This window comes from Dendrobates tinctorius, unplaced genomic scaffold, assembly GCF_039654945.1.
Source record: "Dendrobates tinctorius isolate UK_male_01 unplaced genomic scaffold, ASM3965494v1 ptg000049l, whole genome shotgun sequence".
NCBI lineage: Eukaryota > Metazoa > Chordata > Amphibia > Anura > Dendrobatidae > Dendrobates > Dendrobates tinctorius.
The window spans coordinates 24,301,398-24,317,538 of NW_027361717.1; the positions used below are offsets into that span (position 1 = coordinate 24,301,398).

The 16,141-nt window shown below is 47.4% G+C and overlaps 1 protein-coding gene across 4 annotated transcripts in view; it reads right to left on the minus strand.

Moving 5' to 3' along the window:
* Positions 1–16,141, minus strand: part of LOC141091148 (uncharacterized) — a 207,259-nt gene that overhangs the window by 48,759 nt on the left and 142,359 nt on the right. For all 4 annotated transcript variants that reach the window (XR_012232432.1, XR_012232431.1, XM_073576546.1 and 1 more), the window contains one exon: positions 9,203–9,333. The gene's annotated coding sequence lies outside the window, so the exon portion shown is untranslated. The remainder of the gene's footprint in view (positions 1–9,202; positions 9,334–16,141) is intronic.

Consider the following 16,141-nt stretch of genomic DNA (forward strand, 5'->3'; position numbering starts at 1 on the left):
CTTCTGTGCCAAGGACGTTTAGGCTTGTTACTCGGTGACTGTGCTATACCAGCGATCTGCATGGGTTCCACGGATTCACCCGCGGCAACCTCACCGACCACTCCCCCACCTCTCGGAGGCAACGAAACCAGCGCCCCCTGACGGAGACGTCGGTCTATGCGTACTACAAGTGCCATCGCAGCCTCCAGAGAGGCGGGAGTCTCGTACATTAGGAGAGTCTGTTTAACCCTTCCAGAAACCCCATGCAAAAATTGACTTCTAAGCGCAGGGTCATTCCACTGCGTGTCCACCGCCCAGCGCCGGAATTCCGTGCAGTAATCCTCAGCTGGTCGATCACCCTGTAGCAGTGAGCGTATCTTAGACTCTGCTAAGTTTAATCTATCCGGATCGTCATAGATCAAACCCAGAGCAGAGAAAAAAAAATCTACAGATTCAAATGCCTGTGAGTCTCAAGGGAGTGAAAAGGCCCAGGCCTGTGGGTCACCACTCAGCAAAGAAATCACCAAGCCCACGCGTTGAGCCTCATTACCTGAGGAATGTGGACGCATACGGAAATACAATTTGCATGATTCACGAAACACCGTGAACTTACCACGATCACCAGCAAATCGTTCAGGAAGGGGAAACTTGGGCTCAGCTGCCCTGGCTGCAGCCTCAGCAGGTACTGCAGGAGCTGACAGGCCTTGTTGCTGGACCGCCCCCCTGAGTTCAGTGACCTGTATGGATAGAGCCTCCAGCTGCTTGGTTAGGGAAAGTATAGGATCCATAGTAAGTAACCCCTATATTCCCAATCTATACCTTTTTTTTTTTTTTTTCTCTCACTTTATTATTTGGGCCGACTATAATGTCATGGTATGCCTAGGTTACTTTAGGCAAAAACCCCGGGACCCCTGCGATGTCCCTCAGACTAGGGGAACCCTGTCTGTCCCTCTACCCAGGGTTTACACTGAAGGTGTGCCTGCCTGAGCCTCCACCCTGTCCCTGTCTCCTGTCCAGCCCTAAGCTGAACCCACCACCCTCCACCCAGTGAGGGGACCAGACACCAGACCCCACAAAAACGTATGGACAGGGGTAAAAGAAACACCACACAGTTAATACACAAGGGAATACAATAATGTGCAAGGGCAACCAAATATATATATAACAGATTGGAGAAAGAACCACTGAGGGATATACTGCACCAGATATCAGACGCTCCAACACCACCACTGCTGACCGGTATTGCTAGCACTAGGCTAAAGCTATAGTCGGCGACGCCCGTAGTCAGGACGAACTATTTAAAGACCAAGGGCGTGGCCCAGCCCTCAGCCAGCATGACAACCTGGTTAACCCTATCCCGACTGGAACAGAATACCCAACAGGGTATTACCGCTGTCTGCCGGACACCCTGGTGTGAACAGTGTCCGACATGATAGGTAGTTGATGTTCGCAAAGGGAGAGTACCTGTACGCCTCTTGAATTGTGGGGAGGAAGAGGCCACAATACCTCGGTATGCCACAATTGCTAAGCTGCTTACTGTCAGTAACAATGCAATACGGGCAGCAGAGCCCTTGGTCTCATCCGACCAGGTGGAGGACAATGGCTCTGTAAAGCAGCTGTAGGAGTGGTGGCAGCAGCTGCAGGTGGGAACTGACTCCATCCCTTCATACCAAAAATGGGGTTTACCGAGTGACTCAGGACTAGAAAGGACAGGAAAGAAAAGCTGCTGTCTGCAATCACGCAAAAAACCCTGCCAAAATGTCCAACACGTCTGATAGAAAAAAGCCCTGAAGTCGCTAGACTTCAGTTCCCTATATCAGCACTCAGGTATATTCTGAAGGCAGAGCAAAAGAGATCAACTGATCAGAGACAAAATGGGGATTCAGCCCAGTCCCAGCCAGGGCTGACTGAACACAGAAACCAAGTAAGGCTGATTTCACACATCCGGCTTGGTGCGGCGAAAAGCCGTAGGGGCGGATCCGGGATGTGCCGGAGACACCAGATGCCTGTGTGGCCGGATACGGTGGTGCCCACATTTAAAAGAGCAGCGTGAGACTCAGAGTCTCCGCGCATGCACGCTGAGAAAAACCGGTCCGGCGCTGTCAAAAAACGTTGCAGAGAACGTTTTTTGCAGATGCCGGACGGCTACTTTTTGCCATATCCGGCAACAACCGGATGCGCCACATACCCATCCGGCACGGTGCGGCGACAATACAACTCTATGGGACAAAACTGGATCCGGTTGTTCCAAATTTCGCCGCATCGTGCCGGATTCAAAAAGCCGGATGTATGAAAGCAGCCTTAACCAGACAAAAACTCATATGAACAATAGCAGAGAAAACTTAGCTTTAAGAAGGCAGGAACCAAACTATGAAACCAGAAGCTACAGTCAGGAAAAATCACCAGCAAGAAACTAGGGAGTCGGCTGCCTTAAATCCAATCAGAAACTCCTGATGTCCAATCGCAATCCTCTTCCTCAGGTGGCCGGTCTCTGCCATTTAGATCAGCTTCATTACCTCCCTTCACCCACAGTGGGAGTCCAGATAGAGAACTCACTACTCCTCTGTCAGCACAGCCAGCTCCATAACCCTCACCAGAAGCCAGAGGCAAACCCGAAAATGAGCTCACAACAGGTAACAGTCTTACATCAGACAGATGAATGTTCATAATAGAGCTCCGCTCTATCAGACCTGTGGTCATACAGGCTGTGCCATGTCCAGCAAACAGGCACTATAGCCTCAACACAGTTTTCCCCCTGTCCGGGGTTACCTCTTAGGAGCTCCTGCTTCGCAAGCTGACTCTTGTCAGTACTCTCTCTCTCAGGGAAGCGGTCGCACTGGAATCACCGTTCCGGACAATGCCTTACTCACTAGGCCGCCTCACAGTTCCAGACCCACATCCGGGTAGTAGCTCCCCAAACGCAGGCAGTCACAGGCTCTGCTCACACACGTGGCCTGTCTGGGTGCTATTCAGGATGGCCGTCCCCTCCTGGGACCATCCAACACACACAGGCCTCATCGGATGCTATTCAGGGATCTGAACCTACTCCCAGGGTTTCCCAACACAACGGCCCCACCAGATCCAAAGTCTCGCCATGTGCTCCAAGGATCCGATCCTCCTCCCAGGATCTCCCAACACAGTCCTTAGAGGACCTAGCAGTCTGAACCATTCAGGTACACACATGACCCACCCTGGTCACATTATATGTCCCGTAACCACACCCACAGGGGAGGTATGGATCACATGGTCATGACCTCACTACAGGTTCTATTCCACACAGCCACACACACAAAGGCTTTACTTTGGGCGTTCAGACACACGCCCCTGGGTGGGTTTGTAGGTGACTGGTCCCACCCAATTCACCTGGAAGCTTCCCCATTGAATAACAGAAATCATCAGCAGTACCTCTGCTGATCAATACACATTGCAGTTTCCATCACAGGGCACCCACCCCTGTGATACATATCGGCCATTTACAATCCTGCCGCCCGCCATTTCCCCATCACAATAAAGGAAATGCCTGCATGCATATCCTGGGAAACCTATACAATGCCCCCTAGCTGTCACAGGGGTTACTGCATCACAGTGCATATAAGGGTGTGACCAACCTGTTTCTGAGTAGGGAAATCCATCCTGTCTGGTCTATGCTTTTACTGGTGGTTCAGTCCCTCGGTCCTTGTTCACATTTACGTCACTTGACAAGTGGAAAGGTTTTAAATACAAGAGTTAGGACTGTCCCACAAGGGTTGTCGTGACGTGGCGGGATGGCTTGTACATTCTTTTGATCAAAATTATGTTTACTAAATACTTATTATTACTACCTTCATGCAGTTTTTGCAATTTATTTTTACTTTTTTATTTTATGATATTTGTTTTTTGCTTTTTGTTTTCTTTGTGTAAAGGTCATGTGTTTAAATGTACAGTATATACTCGAGTATAAGCCGACCCGAGTATAAGCCGACCCCCTAATTTTGCCACTAAAAAACTGGGAAAACTTATTGACTCGAGTATAAGCCTAGGGTGGGAAATGCTCCATAGATTATTCCCCCATATGGTGTCCCCAGAAGAAGCTCCATAGATTGTTCCCCCATATGCTGCCCCCATTAGAAGCTCCATAGATTGTTCCCCCATATACTGCCCCCATTAGAAGCTCCATAGATTATTCCCCCATATGCTGCCCCCATAAGAAGCTCCATATTGTTCCCCCATATACTGCCCCCATAAGCAGCTCCATAGATTGTTCCCCCATATGCTGCCCCCATTAGAAGCTCCATATTGTTCCCCCATATGGTGTCCCCATAAGCAGCTCCATAGATTGTTCCCCCATATACTGCCCCCATTAGAAGCTCCATAGATTATTCCCCCATATGCTGCCCCCATTAGCAGCTCCATAGATTGTTCCCCCATATGCTGCCCCCATTAGAAGCTCCATATTGTTCCCCTATATACTGCCCCCATAAGCAGCTCCATAGATTGTTCCCCCATATACTGCCCCCATTAGAAGCTCCATAGATTATTCCCCCATATGCTGCCCCCATAAGAAGCTCCATATTGTTCCCCCATATACTGCCCCCATAAGCAGCTCCATAGATTGTTCCCCCATATACTGCCCCCATAAGCAGCTCCATAGATCGTTCCCCCATATGCTGCCCCCATTAGAAGCTCCATATTGTTCCCCCATATACTGCCCCCATAAGCAGCTCCATAGATTGTTCCCCCATATACTGCCCCCATAAGCAGCTCCATAGATTGTTCCCCCATATACTGCCCCCATTAGAAGCTCCATAGATTGTTCCCCCATATACTGCCCCCATTAGAAGCTCCTAAAGATTATTCCCCCATGTGCTGCCGCTGCTGCTGCTGCATGTAAAAATAAAAAAAATGACATACTCACCTCTCCGTCGCTGGGTGTCAGATTCTCACCTGTCCTGCGTCCATGGCTGCTCACCGCTATCTGCCACGTCATCAGTCAGTGACGTTCAGACTGCAGGGGGCGCGGCGCGCACTAATCACGTCACCGCGCCCTCTGCTGTCTCAAGTCACTGACCGATGACAGACAGCAGCAAGCAGCCATGGACGCAGGACAGGTGAGTATCGCTATACTTACCCGTCCTGACGCTGTCGCTTGAGCCCCCAGCTTCTCCGCGCTCTCTCTTCCTGCGTTCAGCGGTCATGTGATACCGCTCATTAAAACTCATGAATATGCGCATATTCATGAGTTTTAATGAGCGGTACCACGTGACCACTGAAGGCAGGAACAGTGAGAGCGGAGAAGCTGGGGGCTCAAGAGACAGCGTCAGGACGGGTAAGTATGACCTGACACCCCCACCCCCTCTCCCCCTCCGACCCCCCGGTGTATATGACTCGAATATAAGCCGAGAGGGGGACTTTCAGCCCAAAAAAAACGGGCTGAAAATCTAGGCTTATATTCGAGTATATACGGTATTTACATTTTGCATATACATTAATGTCCCCAATTGGCAACATAGGTCCCAAGTAGACAGGTAAATGTCCCCAATAGGCAGGAAAATGTCCCCAATAGGCAGGTAAATGTCCCCAACAGGCCGCATAGGTCCCCAATAGGCAGGTAAATGTCCCCAATAGGCAGATAAATGTTCCAAGTAGGCAGCATTTGTCCCCAATAGGCAGGTAAATGTCTCCAATAGGCAGGTAAATGTCTCCAATAGGCAGCATAGGTCCCCAATAGGCAGTATAGGTCACCAATAGACAGGTAAATGTCCCCAATAGACAGGTAAATGTCCCCAATAGACAGGTAAATGTCCCCAATAGGAAAGTAAATGTCCCAAATAGTAAGGTAAATGTCCCAAATAGTAAGGTAAATGTCCCCAATAGGCAGCATAGGTCCCCAATAGGCAGCATAGTCCCCAATAGAAATACATGCCGCTTCACGCTCTGATCCAAGTGCTGACGGCAGTGCGGTGTATTCACAAAATATACCTGTGCCAGGGAGACGGCTGAATTGCAAATCTCCCAGCAAGAGATGTAACCCCAGAGGGGGAGACCCAGTCATGTGTCATCTGTATGACCGAATATGAGATCGGAGAGCAGGTCGCAGTCCTTCCATGTGACCACAGCATCCATCAGAGCTGTATTTCTAGATGGCTCTGCTCCACCCCCCACTGTGCCGTACCTACTGCTTCCAATGAAGCACCAGGATCATGGTGCAGACAGTGGAAGAGACCATACTGAATTCCAGCCCAGGTAAGGGAGACGCACATACATTAACACTACGTTCAATTGAAGGCTGTAAAAAAAATAAAACTTTTAATTTTCCTGCATTTCTGGTCTTTCGTTAGTTTAACATCAGCTTTGGTCAACATCTCACCAAGCGTGAAGGGCTATGATCAGGGAAATCATCCAACCACCAGATGGTAAGTTATCTACCATTACGTCTCCCTCCGCCCCATGATATGTATATTACATGTAACATAGAATTAATTGTTATTTTCTCCTTTTTGTAGACGGAAGATCCAAGTCTGGAGAACATTGAGGAATTAGATCAGAACGACCTGCACTTCATGTAAGTAGATATTAGACTTTCTTTCTTTTAGTCTCCAGCTCAAATTTAGTTACTTTTTGTTAGGAATCTACTGATGGGATGTAATAACTTGGTGTCTTCTCATTACAGAAATCTGCAGAAGTTACAGATCATTTCCATAATGATCCACAGATTCCTCATCTCTTCATAGAGTCGCTGACTCCATCATGTGCAGTGATGCTGATAACAGCTGCAGCCCCAGACTATGATATCGTCATATATTACATTCATTACAGAATATTCCTAAAATAAATAATATTTACCATCTCTACATCTGGTTGTGACTTTACTACATAGAATGATGCTACGTAACATTAGGAGCAGATAATGGTAAGTGAGGGATTTAGGCTATGTGCACACGGTGCAGATTCTGCTGCGGATCCGCAGCGGATTTGGCCCTGTGGATTCGCAGAACTGCATGTGATGTACACTAGCAGTATAGGCTATGTAAAACAAAATCCACAGTGCACATGCTGAGTTTTTTTTTCGCGCAGATTTGGTGCGGGATGAAAAATGCAGCATGTCACTTCTTTTATGTGGTTTTGCTGCAGTTTTCCATATGCTCCATTCTAGAAATCCACAGAAAACATGCAGTAAAACCGCACAAAAAATGCACTAAATCCTCAGGAAAATTGCAGGTAATTTGACCTGCGGATTTAGTGAAATCTGTGTGGAAAATTCCAAAGCAGAATACGCACCGTGTGCACATAGCCTTACTGATTTTCTATCAGTTGGTATAGTGGTAGCAATAACAGTTAAAGGGGAAAAGGGGATGTCCAGCACTTTTATATTGATGGCCTATCTTTAAGATAGGTCATTAATGTCAGATTGATGGGGGTACCACACCCAATAAACCCGCCGATCAGCTCCAGACCCTTGGTCCAGTGCTCTGCAGCTCTCATAAGGGCCCGCATGTGGTCGGCCCACGTGTCCTTGGGGCCTTTTTGCAGGCTTCGGAACTTCCTGCAGTACTACTACGCGGTGAGGTTGAACTGCTGGATCAGAGCCTGTTTGATGCTCTCCTAGTCCAGTTCCGCCCCAGCAGGCAAGTCCCCCAAAACTTCCAGAGACTTACCCCTCAAACAGGGGGTCAGGTACTTGGCCCACTGATCCGAGGCCAGATGGTGCTGTCGGCAGGTCCGCTCAAAGGCTCGCAGAAAGGAGTCCAGGTCTCCGTCCTTCTCCAGCAAGGGGAAGTCCTCGGCTCGGACCTTGGATGTCTTGGGTTCCGTAGGTGCTGGGGTGGGCCGTAAGGAGGCCCTGCCGAGCCAACTCCTGCTGATGCTGTCGATCTGCTTGTGCCTCCTCTCGATCTGCCTGGCGCTCTGCCGCTTTCAGGAGGGCTGCGTAGGTTTCCTCATTCCCCACTTCGAGACTTGCCAGGGCAGCTTGAAAGAGTGCCTCCGATCTGAGCTGTCCGGTGAGAAGGGCGGTAGGGGGGCATTCTCCTGCAGAGTACTGCACTGGCGGCGAGACGCTTGGGGAGCCCGGAAGGAACCACCCCCCTGGTTCACCCCTTCTTTGGAACCAGTACAGTTATTCTCCACATAACGGGCCAGCTCCACAGCCATCACTTTTGTCCGGCTTCGAGTGTTTGCAGCCAGTCTTTTCAGCCCTCGATCACAGATACAGCGGCAACCCGAGCACCCACACCTCTATAGTACTTGCTCTCCGACTGTCTAGTACTGAGCTCATCTTAAGATCCCAGCAACACAAGCTACTGCTGGTAGTCCTTAGTGTCTGGGAGTAGGGATCCCACGCACACTATTATCTCGATCCCACCGCGCTGCCACCAATCTATGAGGGATCTCACAGGGGAAGGGGGGTCAACTTCGCTCACCTTAGGGGGAGGGGAGAGAAGGACCTAGCAGGGGTCGGCTCTCTGGAGGAACCACTTGCCCCAGGTCAGTCAGGGAACTGCACTGAGGGAAAATAGTCGCCGGAAAGGCTTCCCTTATATGGTACTAGTAAGTGAGGCGCTCCCAGTGAGAGGTGATATATATCATCAGTCCAGGCTGGGGATAAGTAAACCTCCTGGCCATCAATGCCAGAGTTCCTCACTAAAACAATACGGTATTCTGCTACCAGATTCTCATTTGAAATAAGCCCCGCCTGACAGCAAGCTTAGGGTGGTTTCACATTAGCGTTTCAGGGCGCAGCGATGACCTGCGCACGGCTGCCGCTAAGCTCCGCCCCCTCTGGTAGCCCCGCCTACCGGCGCAAGACGCTGCATGCGTCCCCTATCTTTATCACTGGAGACGCAGGCCATGCGCAGTATGCGTTTGGCGGCGTATGCGTCCTTTTGACGGTGCGCCGACCAGCGCCAAACGCAACCTGCAATTTGGTTGCGCTCGGCGCACCGTCAAAAAGACGCATACGCCGCCAAACGCATACTGCGCACAGCCTGCATCCCCAGTGATAAAGAAAGGGGACGCAGGACGCGTGACGTGTCATGCGCCCGTAGGAACCAACCCAGCAGCGTATAAATAACAAGCCGAGTGTGAGGATGTGGGGATTCATGGAAAGGGCAGCCCAAGATTAATTTTATATTTAATCGCCTAAAAGGTGGACTAGAAATATACAAGCATATATTTACAGAACAATATACAATTATGCAGTCAGGGGTCTAGTACAAAGGATAAGGTCTAGATAGGTTGCAATTACCGTGTTATGTAGCATGTGACCACAGGGAGGCGCTGACGGATCACAGGTCCAAATCTTAGTTACAGGCTTTCCTGGATCTGTCTGATAACGGGTCCTCCAGCCAGAAGAAAAACTGAGCTCCAAGTGAAGAGCTATAATAATAATAATAAATAAATATTATTTATTTTTATATAGCGCTAACATATTCCGCAGCGCATTACAGTTGGACACATTATCATCTCTGTCCCCGATGGGGCTCACACTCTAAATTCCCTATCAGGTATGTCTATGTGGGAGGAAACCAGAATACCCAGAGGAAACCCACACTAACTCACGGAGAACATACAAACTCCTTGCAGATGTTGTCCTTCGTGGGAATTGAACCCAGGACTCCAGCGTTGCAGTGCTAACCACGGAGCCACCATGCTGCCCACTTAGCTTCTCCTCCCACACTCTGCGCCCACCCCTGGGCTTGTGCAGGCTCTCTCCTCCCATCTCTGAGAGTATGATTTCCAGTCCAGAACCGGAATGACCCACAAATTTCTGCCCGAAGCTCTGAATGGAATGGCAGCAGTGCCACTGGATTTGGCTGGATTTTATCTGCACATAAAGTACAAATATGCCTCCCGCACGTAATTCCGGGTGGCTAAGCTTTATAATTCAGTAGTCTAGAGTGCTACTAGTGGCTAAGTAACATGGGTGCATGGGGAAAGGAACACCGATTTGGATAATGTGCTCGGCTAGTCTCAGATATTGCATTTTCCAGATTCAATACCTCATAGCCTTGCTGTTATTTGTTGTATGACAAAGCATATCCATGTGTTTCAAGTCGGACAAAAGACTTCAGTTTGTCTGTAGCTTGCAGGGGATTTTGCACCTTTGTGTCAAACGCTTCAAAGGGCCTGTTCCTAGCTTTTTAATTAAAGATAAACACTGCATGGCTTTTTATGGCCTTGGGGGATGCCAGGGTGGGGGCACATTTCAGGAGTGGAGAGAACTGTACATCATCCTTCACAGCCAGTCTGAAGAAATGCGTTTAAGGACATGCTTAAAACTGTGGGTATTGGGTATCCTCACAAATTATCCTGGGTAGTGCATTCCAAAAAATTTGTGCATCAAGTGAGAAGTTTTGGACACAGGAGTGGGAGATTATGATTATTGAGGATGTCAATCTCAGGTCATTAGCAAAATGGAGGGCACGGGTAGGGTGGTAGACTGAGACAAGGGAGGAGATGTAGGGTGGTGCTTGTGAGGAACTGAAATACTTTCCCAGCACAGATGACTAGTTACCTCAATTTATGTTGTATGTACATTCAATGACCTTATCTGGTGGGGGAATATGTGCCTTTCTTTCTCTTGGCAGGGGGGCCACTAGGTTTCACACCACTCCAGACTGGCCGGAGACTTCACTGGCTGTGAATTCAATGTACATTCGTTAGGGGGTTGGGAGTAGAGTTGAGAGACTTGATGGGGGAGCGCAGTTGTGTCTGGGTATCTGAAGCGAAAGGAGCAGAGTTAAGGCCGCTCCTGGAAGCTATGAATGGACTATCGATCTTGGAACTAAGTTTTCTCGGGCTTCGGTCGTGAGATCTATATTCCCCTAGGAATTATCCCATGGACTATTTTTACTGACTTGTTGCTGATCCCGTGGACTGGGGGCATTAGAGTGGGGTCATCTACCTGGACTTACTGAAATGCTTGTATGGATACAAATAAAACTTGTTGCATCTTTAACCTGCCTAGGTGATTAATAACACCCACAACTCTAGATCTTCACAGTGTTGAACCATGGAGTGCTTTGTGGGTGAGTGACCAACCCTATGCCCCATTAAAAATAAAATAATTTAAAAAATACACATATTTGGCATCACTGTGTTTGTAAAGGTCCGATCTATCAAAATATAAAGTAAATTAATCCAGTCGGTAAACTGAGTAACGAGAAAAGAAATCAAAAACGCCTAAATTACATTTTTGCAATGAAATGCAATAAGGAGACATTAATACATCGTATCTACCCCAAAATGGTACAATAAAAACATCAGCTCAAGGCGCAAAAAACAATTCCTCACACAGCCCCATAGTCCGAAAAATGAAAACATTACGCATTCTGGAAAATGCAACAAAAGCTAATTTTTTTTTAACATTTTTTCACTATTTAAATAATAATTAAAAACTGAAGATGTTTGACATCTGCGTACTCGTACTGACCTGGAGAATCAGATTTCCTGGTCAGTTTTACCATAGAGTGTACATGGTTAATAAAACAAACAAACAACAATTGTGGAATTGCACTTTTTTTGCATTAACGCCCTTGAATTTTCGTTACCGTTCTCCAGTTCACTATGTGATAGAATGAATGGTGTCATTGAAAAGTTCAAGTCGTCCGGCAAAAAATCAAGTCCCTCACATGGCTATAGTGACGGAAAAATAAAAGTTTTGGCTCTTGGAATTAGGGGAAATGAACCTGAAACTGAAATAATGTGAAATCTCCATATCAAGAAGGGGTTAAGAAGATAAATCAGTCAAGATCTTTAGGAGGGAAATTTCACCAACTCCTACTGTTAAATCTGCACTTTGCTGGTGCCTCACTGACCAGCCCACCCGAGGTGTCCACAGGGGTCTGCAGGTAGGAAGAATTACCAGTCAGGTACTGTTGTAATAACTTTTTGGATTTGGGGTAACTGAGTGATATGGACACATTATTATAGGGGCACATGACACCCAGGGAAAATCAGTGTATGTCATGTAGGATGGCCCTGGTGGCACAGAAAATTAAAGCTACGGTGTCCTTTTAATTCTTTTTGACGGCATTTGTATTTTTACCTTTTATTAATATTTATTTTCACTTATTTATATAACCTAATCATTTCCCTGACAGTCTGATAGGCAGCAGCTGAGATGTGTATTGTTTAGCAATAATGTATCATCCACAACAAGTGATAAAGACAAACATTACATTCTGAAGCTATGTTCACACATTGCAAAGCAGGTTTTGCTTAGTTTTAGTTGTGTGTTTGGGGCGTTTTTCCTCCATTGTTGTCATGGTATATTTGTCTCTTGTGAATGTTGATAAAGTTTAGTGGATAAAAAAAATCTGACTTTACTTCATCGGGTTTTGACACAAAAAACGCAGCAAAAACTGATACCTGCGTATCAGAAAAAGGCTGAAAAAACACTGAAAGTGACATGCTGCATCCTGCAAAACCCAAGGTATTGTATAAAATACTGAGGCCAAGAAACCAAGCTGTGTGCATGAGAATCCTGAAATCTCACAGACTTTGCTGGTGCTGTAAAATGCAGCTGAAAATGTGCTAAAAACGAATTAAAAAATGCTGACAAATCGTGTGTGATCATAGCCTTATAGTTTACAGCAGAGGATAACTTATACCAGATATAATCTGTATAGAATATCGACCAAAGCAAAAAATCTACTATTTACAAACATGGAGGAAACGGATTCTGAAATCTTTTCCAAGACAGATTTATATACATTTCTATTATAATAAAACAGATGGGATATTTCCATTCCCCATTCTCTGCCTCATTCACCAGTTGGCAGCAAACATGGCGGCCGGCTGCTCTGATGTCACAATGCTATTCTCAGGATTAGGGGGTCACGCTCAATTGTGATGTCATAATGGCATCATGGAATGTGCTGAGGGTGTGTAATGTCTGAGCACTGTGACATCAGCGCCATTTGTAGAGTTGATGCTTTTGCTGACACTTCACGTTGGTTGTGGAAGAGCGAACTAGTTTGTGTTACACATCTGGTGATTACTTCCATTGCTACTTTTTGATCTTTGATCAGAGCACAATAACACCGGTGCCACCGGAGAGCTTAGTCCTCCAATATTCTATCAGCCAGCTTCAGGTAATTCAGTCATGAGCGCCCGAGAGCTGCGTCAGCTGATTGCCGACAATGAGGCATGGCTGCACCGACCAGAAAATCAAGGTAAGTGATATTTGGGGGAGACAGGCAATATTCCCACCCTATAGGGCTTTCTTGGGAGGCATTCTACCTGGGGTATGATGGACCACATATCAGGACAGTTTAGGTTTACCAAGTACAAAATAAAGGCAATTCGTTCTAGGATTCCCCTTTCCCTAAACACCACAGCAGCAGATGGACCCATCACTATAGCCCAAAAGTGTTTGCTAAAATTGGGAATAATTCTGATAAATTCTCACTTCTTTATAGGTCAGGCCATAATTGTCCACAGGTTGAGGTCTCATCAAAGAAACGAGGGAAGACCTTCTACCAGTTATGGACGTCAGAGAGACAGCAATGCTGTCACTGAGAGGACAGGGAGACGGGCCCGAGATCCTCCAAGGCGTAGGAGAGAAGAAGAGAGAAGAGAAAGAAGCCGCTCTCCCCTAAGACCAGTCCCTGCGGAGTCCTCCAGAACATCAGGAGAGAGCAGCAGGGATGATGGCCATCAAGCAAGTGGATCTACAGCCAGCCCTGAATTTGAATTCCGGCGGCAATATCCCGCCCCACCCAGCCGCAGACCCAGGGAGGTTCCAGCTACAAACAGATATCCTGTAGGCCGTAGCCATTTTGATCGTCTATACATCCTGCATGAGCTGCAGGAACGTCTATTTAACATGCAGCGTCAGCTGCAGGGATGGGTTAGAATGACACCACCACTGCCACAGGTGGAGCCAGCTGCACAAAATCAACCTATGCCAGGGAGACAACAGGCTCGGAATGGCAGGAGAGCACTGCAAATTGCAAACCTCCCAACAAGGGATATATCACCACAGGAGGAGGCAGAGTCATGCACCATCTGTATGACCGAATATGAGATCGGAGAGCAGGTTACAGTCCTTCCATGTGACCACAGCTTCCATCAGAGCTGTATTTCTGGATGGCTCTGCTCCACCCCCCACTGCCCCCTGTGCCGCACCTACTGCTTCCAATGAAGCACCATGTTCATGGTGCAGACAGTGGAAGAGACCATACTGAATTCCAGCCCAGGTAAGGGAGCCGTACATACATTAACACTACGATCATTTGAAGGCTGTAAAAAAAAAATCACTTATTTTTCCTGCATTTCTGGTCTTTTGTTAGTTTAACATCAGCTTTGGTCAACATCTCACCAAGCGTGAAGGGCTATGATCAGGAAAATCATCTAAACACCAGATGGTAAGTTATCTACCATTACTTCTCCCTCCGCCCCATGATATGTATATTACATGTAACATAGAATTAATTGTTATTTTTTCCATTTTGTAGACGGAAGATCCAAGTCTGGATAACATTGAGGAATTAGATCAGAACGACCTGCACTTCATGTAAGTAGATATTAGACTTTCTTTCTTTTAGTCTCCAGCTCAAATTTAGTTACTTTTTGTTAGGAATCTACTGATGGGATGTAATAACTTGGTGTCTTCTCTTTACAGAAATCTGCAGAAGTTACAGATCATTTCCATAATGATCCACAGATTCCTCATCTCTTCATAGAGTCGCTGACTCCGTCATGTGCAGTGATGCTGATAACAGCCGCAGCCCCAGACTATGATATCGTCATATATTACATTCATTACAGAATATTCCTAAAATAAATAATATTTTCCATCTCTATATCTGGTTGTGACTTTACTATATAGAATGATGCTACGTAACATTAGGAGCAGATAATGATAAGTGAGGGATTTACTGACTTTCTATCAGTTTTTATAGCGGTAGCGATAACAGTTAAAGGGGGAAAGGGGATGTCCAGCACTTTTATATCGATGGCCAATCTTTAAGAAAGGTCATTATTGTCAGATTGATGGGAGTCACATACCCTGAGTGAATTTAACGAGAGACTGTGCAGTCTGTTTGAGGTGTATCCTCTGTCTGAAAGCCAGAAAGTGAACATCCTTATTGGGCAGCTAACTGGTGCAGCACAGAGGGAAGTAAAAGCCTGGCAGGACACTGATAAACAGACTGTTAAAAAGATTCTGGCTAAGAGTACCGTTACATCTAGCGACTCACCAGCGATCCCGACCAGCGATATGACGCGGTCAGGATCGCTGGTGAATCGCTAGGTGGTCGCTAGTGAGCTGCCACTCAGGCAGATCTCACCAGCGACATCGCAGGGGACGGGGATCGCTACTTACCTGTCAGACGCGGCGATCCTGCGTCCTCCCGCCCGGCTCCACGCGTCGCTCATCGTCACAGCAGGAAGCGCTGCAGGAAGTGGACGACGAGGAATGCTCCAGCAGCTTCTCGCGCGATCAGCGATAACCAGCGGGGGAGCCGGTCGGAGGTATCAGACACACTTCGATGTCGCTAGCAATATCGCTGTAACGTCACAAAATCGGTGACTTTACAGCGATATTGCTAGCGATATCGAAGTGTGTAACGGGGGCTTAAGCTAAGAAGCACCTTTGACATCCGACTGCAGCTGAAATAAAAATGAGATTCATTGGGTGTAAGCAGAGAGCGCAGGACAGTATACGGGACTATGCTCTTAACCTACAGGAAGCGCAGCGAGCCATAAAGCAGATTGACCCAGACAGTGTGAAAGATGGAGACAGACTGTTAAAGGAGCAATTTATTGAGGGACTCCTATACAGTACCCACCAGGCACAGCTGCGCATCATAGCCCTACAAAACCCTGACCTAGACTTTGCAGACTTCAAAGACAGGGATATTCGGGTGCTGCATGAACCAAATGTCAGCCGTCCAGCACCCCCTAGGCGCCCAGCGAACACATACCACCAAGAAGCAGCATCTTTCCCTCCCAGCCCTGTGGAGGCTGATGCACAGACTCTGGATAATGATCCATCTACAGAACTGCGCCTTCAGGTCCAAGAGCTGACCAAAAATATGGCTGCACTTGCCAAAACTGTGCAGTCCCTGCAGGTGTCATCAAAGGAGAAGATCCAGCTGGCCTTCAGTCGAGAGGATGTCCCGTGGCTACGGAAGAAGAGGATCCCGCCACACCGAGGGAGAGACAACGATCACTATGA